General features: G+C 42.8%; 1 long non-coding RNA gene across 1 annotated transcript; it reads left to right on the plus strand.

The window, feature by feature from the left end:
• Window positions 1-3,559: 3,559 nt before the first annotated feature.
• Window positions 3,560-7,734, plus strand: LOC132648604 (uncharacterized). The gene is made up of 2 exons (XR_009587040.1): window positions 3,560-4,079; window positions 7,287-7,734. It is a non-coding gene; the product is annotated as an uncharacterized LOC132648604 (long non-coding RNA).
• Window positions 7,735-10,021: the final 2,287 nt, after the last annotated feature.

Below are 10,021 nucleotides of genomic sequence, written 5' to 3' on the forward strand. Positions count from 1 at the left end.
TTCACCCCCTTCTGAGCAGGGAGCCTTACCTATATGTGGTGGTTTGAAATAGAATGGCCCCCACAGGCTCAGATATTTGAATGCTTGGTCCCTAGTTGGTGGGACTGTTTGGGAAGGATTAGGAGGTGTGGCCTTGTTGGACCAGGTGTGTCATTGTGGGAGGGCTTTGAGGTTTAAAAAGTCCACACCATTCTGAATTAGTTCTTTCTTCCCTGTGGTGGTTGTCTCCTCATGTAAGCCCTCAGTTATTGCTGCAGCCCTGTGCCTGCCTGCCTGCATCCATGCTACCTGCCATGATGGTCATTACTCACTTTTGGGAACTAAGCAAGTCCTCCAGGTACTGTTTCTTCTATAAGCTGCTTTGGTCAAGGTATCTCTTCACAACAATACAAAAATAACTAAGAGAACACGATAGGCAAACAGGCTTTCACTGACTGAGATTTCCAGCTCTTGGTTTTTTGAAACAGTCCCAATATGCGGCTCAGTCTGGCCCTGCACTCACCGTATAGCCTAGGCTAATCTCCAAATTGTGATCCTTCTGCCTCTGCCTTTAAAGTACTGAAGTTATATTGTATTTCCCATTTCAATGCTAGTCTTTAATTTCTTTCATCTTTGAACAAAAAAGTGACCCAAAAGCTGCTATCAATAATGTGCTGGTTAGGTTTCTTCAACTTGACACAAGTTAGAGGTATTTGGGAAGGGGGAACCTCAATTGAGAAAATGCCCCACCAGATTGGCTAGCCTATAGGCAAGTCTGCGAGAGCATTTTCTTGATTAATGATTGACGCTGGGGAGCCCAGCTCACTGTGGCTGGTGCCCCTCCTGGGAAGGTGGTCTTGGGTTATATATGAAAGCAGGCTGAGCAAGTCATGAGAAGCAAGCATTCCTCTTGCTTCAGGTTCTGAATTCTTTTCCTGACTTCCCTTCACGAGCTATAAGATGAAATAAACCCTTTCCTCTCCAGGTGTTTTGTCACAGCAATAGAAAGAAAACTGGGGGAAATAACCAGGACTATACTAAAATTTTAAAAAAGCAGTTACCATCCAGGACTACAGTGAGGAATAGTATGTGCATGCTGGCACACGCCTGTAATCCCAACACTAGAGAGGTAGAGGCATAAGGAGCAGGACAGCTTTGGCCATGCGGCTGGGTTGCTTAAGACCCTATCTAAAATATAACAAACAAACAGACCCCAAGCAGGGCAGGCGAGATGGCTTAGTGCCAGACCCAAGTTCGATCCCCAGACCTACATGGTAGAAGAAGAAATCTGGCTCCAGTAAGTTGTCCTCTGATCTCCATAGGCTTGCACTTAAGCACACACACTCAAATAAGTAAATAAATGATGAACTGGAGAGAAAGCCCAGTGGATAAAGCACTTGCTACACAAACACTAGGATCAGGGCTTAGATCCATCATCCCCAGAATCCACATAACTGCTGTGTAGGTGCCACAGCCCTCCTGTAATTTCAGACCTTGGAAGTTGGAGATAAGGGATCCTTGGAACAAGACAGCTAGCTAGACTAGAGCATGTCAAAGAGCTGAAAGTGATCCAGGACTCCTGATGTCAACCTCAGGCCTGTATAAGCATGTCACACATGTGAGTATCCCTACATGAATACATACACCACATACACACACACACACACACACACACACACACACACCAAACAAACACCTCTAAATTCCTGTCTGGGTGAAAGCTAAGCCTTTTCTTCCATCAACTTCCTTACTTAGAAATCCCAAGCCCTTCCATCAAGGTCCTCATTTGCATTCTGTAAGTCGAACTGTGTGAGGCTTAACTGGCAACATCTGACCCACATCTGGCTGGGGCAGCATTTAAGCGCCACCTTGTCTTTTCTGCTGCTTCACAACTGTGATGGTGGCCAGTGTACAGGTCTGAGTTTTATAAAATAAGACTATGTTTTGCATTTTGTTGTTGATTGTTAATATTTAATATTAATTTACCTTTTAGTTAAACAGCGGTTATTCCTAAACTAGCTGTTTACCCAAACCACCACACAGACACTAAGATGTATTTAGTTAACCTAGAACACAATGCTGGGCAACAGTTACTCCATCCTAAACCTCCAACCCTGCATAGCTTCCTCCCATTCAGATTCACCCATTATACTTGTTTTTTAGTCAGAGCTTAGGTCTGGTTCATCTCTCCTGGTGTTTCACAGTCCTCTCCTCTCAGATTTCTCTTCTCAGAGCGTTTCTTTCTCCTCCCCTCCGGACCAGGATGCCCCACCCTATTGCTCAGCATTATGGCTGGTTGTTTTATTGAAGATACAGAGAACAAATGGTGGCATGTCTACACAAACTTGAGACAGGTGATGCTTAGAATAAGCATCACAATGCAATGTCTGGATTAAAACCAGATAATGGGATTGAGAAATCAACAATTTGAATGAACAAGGGTAAATTGTATGCATTCAACAAGAACATTATACCAACAGCCTTTACCCTAGAACCGAAAAGTTTTAAATTACAAAAATGTATTTGTACAGTCACTAGTGGGCATTTAGCAGTTGTGAGCGACCCCTCCAGATGCCAAAGCAAGTGGGCAGGAGCGTGTCTAGCCTTGTACAAGGAGTTCCAAGGTGAGTCTGTTTGGAAAGAATCCAGGTAGTATTTGTTGGTTAATAAAGTCACAATTTTGTGATGACATTTCACTTTTCTGTGAGAATTCATCTTTACAAAAGCTTTGAGGGGGAAAAAAAGCCACTGCTCAATTAGAAAAATACACAAGGCTAGTATATTCACTTTACAAAAGAAATATCAGTAAATAAAAGAAATGTGGTCTCTCCACTGATTAAGGAAATGCCAAGTAAAACAAGAGACACTTTGCAATAACCAAAGTTTGCTGTTTGTTTTGTCAGCACAAGTGTCCAGGGCTAGCAAGACCCCAAAGACCTGGAGCTCCCACACTGCGAGCGGGTAGGTCTCAGCTGCCTGTAGGGGTCGCTGTATGTCTCCAGGGGGCTGCAGTGTGCACTGATCCCCAGCGCAGCCTTTGCCATGATTTTGTAGTTGTTATTGTTTGGGAGTTGGTGTCACTATGTATCCCAGGCTGGCCCCAAACACAGGCTTCTCCTTCTTCCTCTTCCCAGATGCCAGAGTACAGGCATGTGCCATGATGTCCAGCTTTTTACAAGTTTCGCTTCTCGATCATTTCTTGAGTACCTTATACTAGAAAGGAAAAAAAAAAAAAATCAAGAAAGTTATTTGAAACCTGGGTTATTTCATTTTCAAAGAGCTTTGGAGTCAGCATTGAGGTTAATTAAAAGATGATGTAGTCTGGCTTTTATTTTCTTAAAGTCCTATCTGTTCCATTAGTGCTTTGCCCTTCTACCCCACCGCATGACAAATTCTCGGTCAACTCAAATGTTTTTCTTCTAGCGCCCTGCCAGCTCTATGCGCAACCTTTCTGTTGACTTCCTTTCTTGTTGACATGATTTTGCCAAAGATAATAAGGCCTCTTTGAAAACGTTAAAATCTTCCTCCTAAAACTGGCCAGCTTGGACCCAATCTTTCCATTTGATTGTGTTCTGCTGTGAGCCAGACACCCTAGAAGAGCCACAGGTCCCCTTCCCAGAAGAGTACCCAGGCTGTGTGTGCTGGGGCCCCTTTGGGTTGAATCTCCTCTCCCTTTTGAACTGAATCCCCAGATCTGCTTCCTGTTGCAAGTGTCCCTTTTATACTTCACCGTGTTTTGGGGTTAGAAGGTACTGAGGGCTACTGACAGCAGCTGCAATTCGTTTTTTAAAGTAAAGTTGTAGACTCCTAGAATTATGTAGAATCAGAACACGGATTCTATCATTCTTCCATTTCTTTGTGCATTAAGACAAGGGAAGCAGCAGGTGTCTGGTCAGACAAGGGGCAGAAGGTGGTAACTTACTATGGGGAAAGAGAATTGGTTGTTCAGGGGCTTATAGATCTAAAGAGGACTAGAGCCATAACGTAACACTAGACAGGGTTCCAGCATTTTAAAGAACCTGTCTTCTTAAACTGTGCTGTGAGCCCACTGAGGTCAAAACAACTGTCTGCCGTCGGGGCCAACCACACGGTAAGCAAAGGTGAGTAAAGATCAATGTGTGCTCAGGCCAAGGTGTGTCGGCAGGGTATGGCTGTGCTGCCGCTTGTGCCTCCACTACAGCCTTTGCTCTGAACACACAACCTATACTTCTCGCACTATGCCTGCTGTCACCAACACGGCATGAAACAGCTCAGCTCAGATTCAAGAGCGCAGCTTCTTTTGTTGTACACACAAAGATTCACTCTTACGGAAACATTATGATATAATTGCAGAAGACAAAAGGCTTTTACTATTTTCCTATCATTCTTCCTTGCCTTCTAAGTATTAAATTGGGATATGCATGAATAAAAATGTGTTAGAATGTTTAAATTTTTAAATTACTGTTTAAGTTTGATTTTTCTTTAAAATCTGGGCACATGACCCAAGGTAGAATATTTGCCTAACATATGTAAGATCTGTATTCAGCCTGCAATACCACCACCCCCTCCAAAAAAATCACCAAATGAATATTATATTGATATTAGGACAAAATTTCAGCAATTTCTGAAACGTCCCTGTCTTAATTACTGTTTTATTGCTGTGAAGAGGTGCCATGACAAAGGCAACTTAACACAAAGCATTTAATTGGGCGCTTGCTCACTGAAGTTGCTTTGTTATGATGCTTTCTTCTGGAGGTCTTTTATAAGCTGTTAGAATCTGCAGTGTGTCTTAGGATGCTCACACAGAGGGCAGAGTTACTTGACATATACTACTGAAGGCAGGTTTCTTTAATTCTGAAATTACACCACTGAACAATTTTCCAGAACTCTTAAGAAGAAATGAGTTCATAGAATAATTAACCTGCCATCCAGGAGAATGAGAAGTAATTACACAAGGCTGAGCTGATAAAGGATTGTCGTTTTTATGGTGTTTTTTTGTTTGTTTTTTTTTTACATTGCTCAGTCCTTATATTTTCTAGATTTAAGAGAACTTTTTTTTTCTTTCTAGATAACTAAAGCCCATAGAGATGTTTGTAAATTATATCTTTGTGAACAAAATTGAAGCATTTACTTTTTTCCTCACCTGAGCCCTCTGAAATTCTAAAACCATTAATTTTTTAAAAACCTTTTATTTGGTGTGTGTATGTGTGAGTGTATATGTGTGAGTGTGTTTGTGTGTCTTTGTGTATGTGTTTGTGTGTGTGCCTGTGTGTATGTATGTATGTATGTGTAATGTGTGTAAGTATGTGTTCTCTGTGTGTTTATGTATGTGTGTGTGATGTACATGTGCATTATGTGTGCACATGTGCTAGTGTTTCTGCATTTACGTGTGCTCTTCGGAATTCAACGCAGTTCCTCACACTCCATGGTCAGTGCTTTGCCCAGTGAGTCATTCCCCAGCCCCATTCCTGAACTCTCTCTCTCTCTCTCTCCCTCTCTCTCCTCTCTCTCCTTTCTAGACAGGGTCTCATTGTGTGGCACTGGCTGGCTTGAGGCTCCTAAAGAACGCATCCACATGTCACCCAGTGCTGGGTTAAAGGCATGCCCCACTGTGCCTGGCAGTAGTCTTGTTTTATGGCAATATGTGTGGGTTTACTTTATTGTTTTATACAAAGGCTCAACAAGAATCTGTCCTGTTTGTAACAGAAATGGGGGTAAGCACGGCTTCTACTACTCAAGCTGTGACTGGAATGTCACCTTGCCACATGTGACTGGCTTTAAAGAGCTGAGCTAATGCCCAGGTACCTAAAAGCTCCTCATAGGAAAAACTGACCTGTCACCTTGTTTCTGTAGTTCTCTTAAGGACCCTAGTGGGTCCAGAAATAAAGAACGCAGCTTCCTGGCTGGCCAAGAAACCTCAGGGTTAGAGAGACCTTGACGACAGAGGAATCTATCCCGTGGTACAGGAACCAGCGGCATTCAGCCCAACACTGAGTCTTTGACTTGGCTTCCTAGCTTGGGGAGGCTTTCTAAAAGTCTAGTCTAAAGGCCAGGCATGCTTGTAATCTTAGAATTTGGGAAGTAAAGGCAGGAGGCTCAGAAGTTCAAACTGATCCTCAGCTACAAAGTGACTTCAAAGTTGGCCTGAGCTGTGTGAGGCCCTGTCTGAAACAAAGAACTAAACAAATGAATGAACAAACAAAACCCAACAGTCGAACTTGAGATTCCTCATGCAAAGTGCAGACAATGCACATTAATTAGTCCACTTATTTGGGTGCTTTGGTCAAGAAAGACCTTGCTAAGTACCTATTATGATTTTAATAAGCTGATTCTTGTATTTGTGTATGAATGTGTGTGTGCACACTCATGTGGAGGCCAGAAGACCACCCCAGATGTCATCATCAGTTATTCCCCCCCTTGATTTTTGGGAAAGTGTCTCTTACTGAAACCAGAGCTCACCAGAGCCTGGGATGACATGCCATTGTCCCCTTTCTCACGATACCCCCAGCTCTGTGTGAGGCTGGGATCCAATGTCTGGTCCTTACACCTTCACAGCACACACTTTATTGACTGAAACATCTCCTCAGTCCCTAATCCTTTTTTTTTTTTTTTTTTTTTTTTTTTTTTTACTGGAGTGAGGTGTATTATTTAGACAGTATTTATCTACGTCACCCTGGCTGTCCAAGAATTCACTATGTAGACCACAGAACTCACAGAGATCTTCCTGCCTCTGTCTCCCAAGTGCTGGGATTAAAGGTTTGCACCACCATCCCCAACATATTTTTTATTTTTAACTGATCTATAAAAGCATAAAAGTGGAATATATTAAGAAGATATTATGTCAGGCTTGATGCATTGATTACACTGTACAATGTTTAAATCAGATTACAGCTATGTAATCAGCCATTGGTTCCATAAATCATTAGACTAAGGCTAAACATATTTTGTGGATTAGTCAGCCTTACTGTTATTATCGCTGCGAATGGGGTGACTAGAGAAAAAATTGTTTCAAAATAAACGCATACGCATCTGTTCTTCAACTCTGCTGGTTTTGAAGTGCTGTATCTACCTGCAATCTGGGCTTGACAAGCACCCCGCTCCCCACTGCCTCTTTCTCAGACAGGGTCTCACTATGTAGCCCTGGCTGGACTGAAACTCCCTCTGTGGATGAGGCTGGCAACAGACTCAGAGATGTACCTGCCTCTGGCTCCTGGGTGCCGGGATTGACGGGCCACACCACCATTCCAGGTTTAGACTACAATTATTGTCCTTTCTTCCAGGGTCGGCCTGTGACTCTTACACTAGTGATTTTTTTTCTACCCTTCTAGTTTGGAATCACTGATTTCAAAGCTCCTATGTCCTGAATCCCTGAAAGCTGGTTGATGACTGGATGAAGACTTGTAAAAAATAAGCTTTGCTGTCCTTCGTGTTGCTGTAGGAATGGCTCTAAAATCATCCTTCAAACACAAAACAGATTATATTTGGACATGCTGGAACTCAAATAGAACCTTCTCCATTGGAGGTCTTACGACTGAAAATTTGAGTCCACAGTTCGTCATTACTCCTTTTCTTTTCTTTTTTGTTGGTATTATGTTCTTATGGAATGTATATGATTTACCCTTGTTCATTCAAATGCTGATTTATCTAACCCACTATCTGGTTTCAATCCGGACAATGCACTGTGATGCTTACTCTAAGCATCACCTGTCTCAAGTTTGTGTAAACATGCTACCATTTGTTCTCTGTATTTTCAATAAAACAACCAGCCAATGATGAGCAATGGAGAGAATAGGGTGGGACATCCTGGTCTGGAGGGGAAGAAGAAAGAAGGAAGTGGGAGGCGGGTACGAAGAAGAGAGGTCTGAGAGGAGAGGACATGGAAACACCAGGAGAGATGAACCAGACCTAAGATATGACTAAAAGCAAGTATAATATAGGAAATCTGAATGGAAGGAAGCTATGAGGGCTTAGAGGTTTAGGATGGAGTAATTATTGTCCAGCATTGTGCTCTAGGTTAATTAAATAAATCTTAGGCTCTGTGTGGTGGTTTGGGTAAACAGCTAGTTTAGGAATAACTGCTGTTTAACTAAAAGGTACATCAATATTAGATATTAATAATCAACAACACTTTTTAAAAAAGTTATTTAAATAGTGTTCTGCCTGCTTGTCTGCCTGTAGGCCAGAAGAGGGCGCCAGATCTCATCATAGAGATGTTCCCATGTTGTTGCTGGGAATTGAACTCAGGATCTTTGGAAGAATAGCCAGTGCTTCTAGCCATCTCTTTAGCTCCTACTCCTTATTTTCTTTTGTGTCTATAGAAACAAAATTTAAGATCTGATTGTTTGAGTCCTGCCTAGGCCTTTTCTCAATGGGGAGCCCCTCTGGATTGGGTGACTACACTGGCCTGTTTGGGTGAATTTGGTTCAGTGGTGAGGGGTAAGGGATGGATTTCATATTAAAGAATGTTGATGTTCAGAAAATGACACCCCAGAGTGAAGGCTCAGATCTCTCCCTGGCCCTCTCCTGCCCCCTTGCCTCTCCTACCTCTTGTTCTTTCCCAAGGTGAGACACGGAAGCCACAGTGCAGGTCATCAAAACCAGAACTTTCTTTTTCCTCTGACAGCCATGAAATCCCTGCCTTCCTGCAGAGGAGCTGATCAGAAGGAGATGAAGCCCTGTATTCCAGAAGGTCCTGCCCTGTTTCTAAGAATAAGACCCTAAAAGAAGGAGCCAAGAGGAATCTGAACAAACCTGCCTTGCAGGTCCCCCTCAGCCTGTCTTCAGTAGCATACATGGCACATACGTGGCTGTCCTGCTTCTTTGGACCCGAGTATGGAAACAGTTTTGGGGCCTTCGATGTGCAACTCACAGTGTTGTCTGTTGTTAACCTGTCTTTTGTTATAGGAACGTCAGCTATAACTTTTCTAATAGGTGGGGAATAGAATAACCTCTATCCTTACAGAGTTTAAAGTCGTTTGGCAGCTGTCAAAAAATTTTAAGCCACATAAAATAATCCTACTCATTAGAAAACTATTTTTTGAAATTTATTTATTTTTAATGTGCATTGATGCTTTGTCTGCATGTATGTCTGTGCAAGCATGCCAGATCCCCTGTACCTGGAATTACAGATAGTTGTGAGATGCCTTGAGGGTGCTTATGAATTGAACCCAGGTCCTCCGGAAGTGCTCTTAACCACTGAGCCATCTCTCCAGCCCCTAGAAAACTATTTTAGTAGTTTTCTGTTGATATCTGTGAGGTTGGAAAGATGGCTCCATGGTTGACAGCACTTGTTGCTCCTCCGGAGGACCCAGATTCGAGCCCCAGCATCTATACAGGATCTCACAGCTGCTGGTAACTCCAGTCCCTGATTATCTGAGGTACTCTTCTGGCCTCCATGGTCACTAAGCACACATGTGGTACATGGACATATGTGCAGAGAAAACAGCCAAACACATAAAAAAATTAAAAAAAAAATAAGTAAACCTTTTAAAAAAGAGAGAAAGGGGACTAGAACACAATACTGCAGAGGGAGGAACAAGTGAGAGGACAAGTGACAGCCAATAAGGGTCCCCTGATGTCAAGAGACAGATCTGGTTTGCTTCAAACAGAAGCATTTGTGAGTAGACTGTTCAGAGTGCTTTCTTTAACCACATGAACAGGAGAGGATAAAGCAAGCCTGAGAGAAATGCCAAGAGTCCAGCTCTATTCCTAAACCGCCCAAGAGCAAGGTATGGAGGCACATGCCTGTGATCCAGTACCTGGGATGCAGAGGCCAGAAAGAGCCTTCATTATCAAGGTCACTCTCAACTGTTTGCTGAGTTTGGGGTCAGTGTGGGCTCATTTTAGTGAGGATCTGAGCTTGTTCTCAGTGGCGCCTCCCATTCAAGAATCACTTCCACTTAACTTTGAATTTAAAAAATCCTTTAATTATACTGAAGGGAAAAGACAACCGCAGGCTGACTTACCCCTCCCTTGTCATTGCCACTGCTATTAACTACATAAAACAGAGACAGAACTTGCCCCACTCAATGGTTGACCATGGACCAGCAATTAGGATTGTAAA

This window comes from Meriones unguiculatus, chromosome 17, assembly GCF_030254825.1.
Source record: "Meriones unguiculatus strain TT.TT164.6M chromosome 17, Bangor_MerUng_6.1, whole genome shotgun sequence".
NCBI lineage: Eukaryota > Metazoa > Chordata > Mammalia > Rodentia > Muridae > Meriones > Meriones unguiculatus.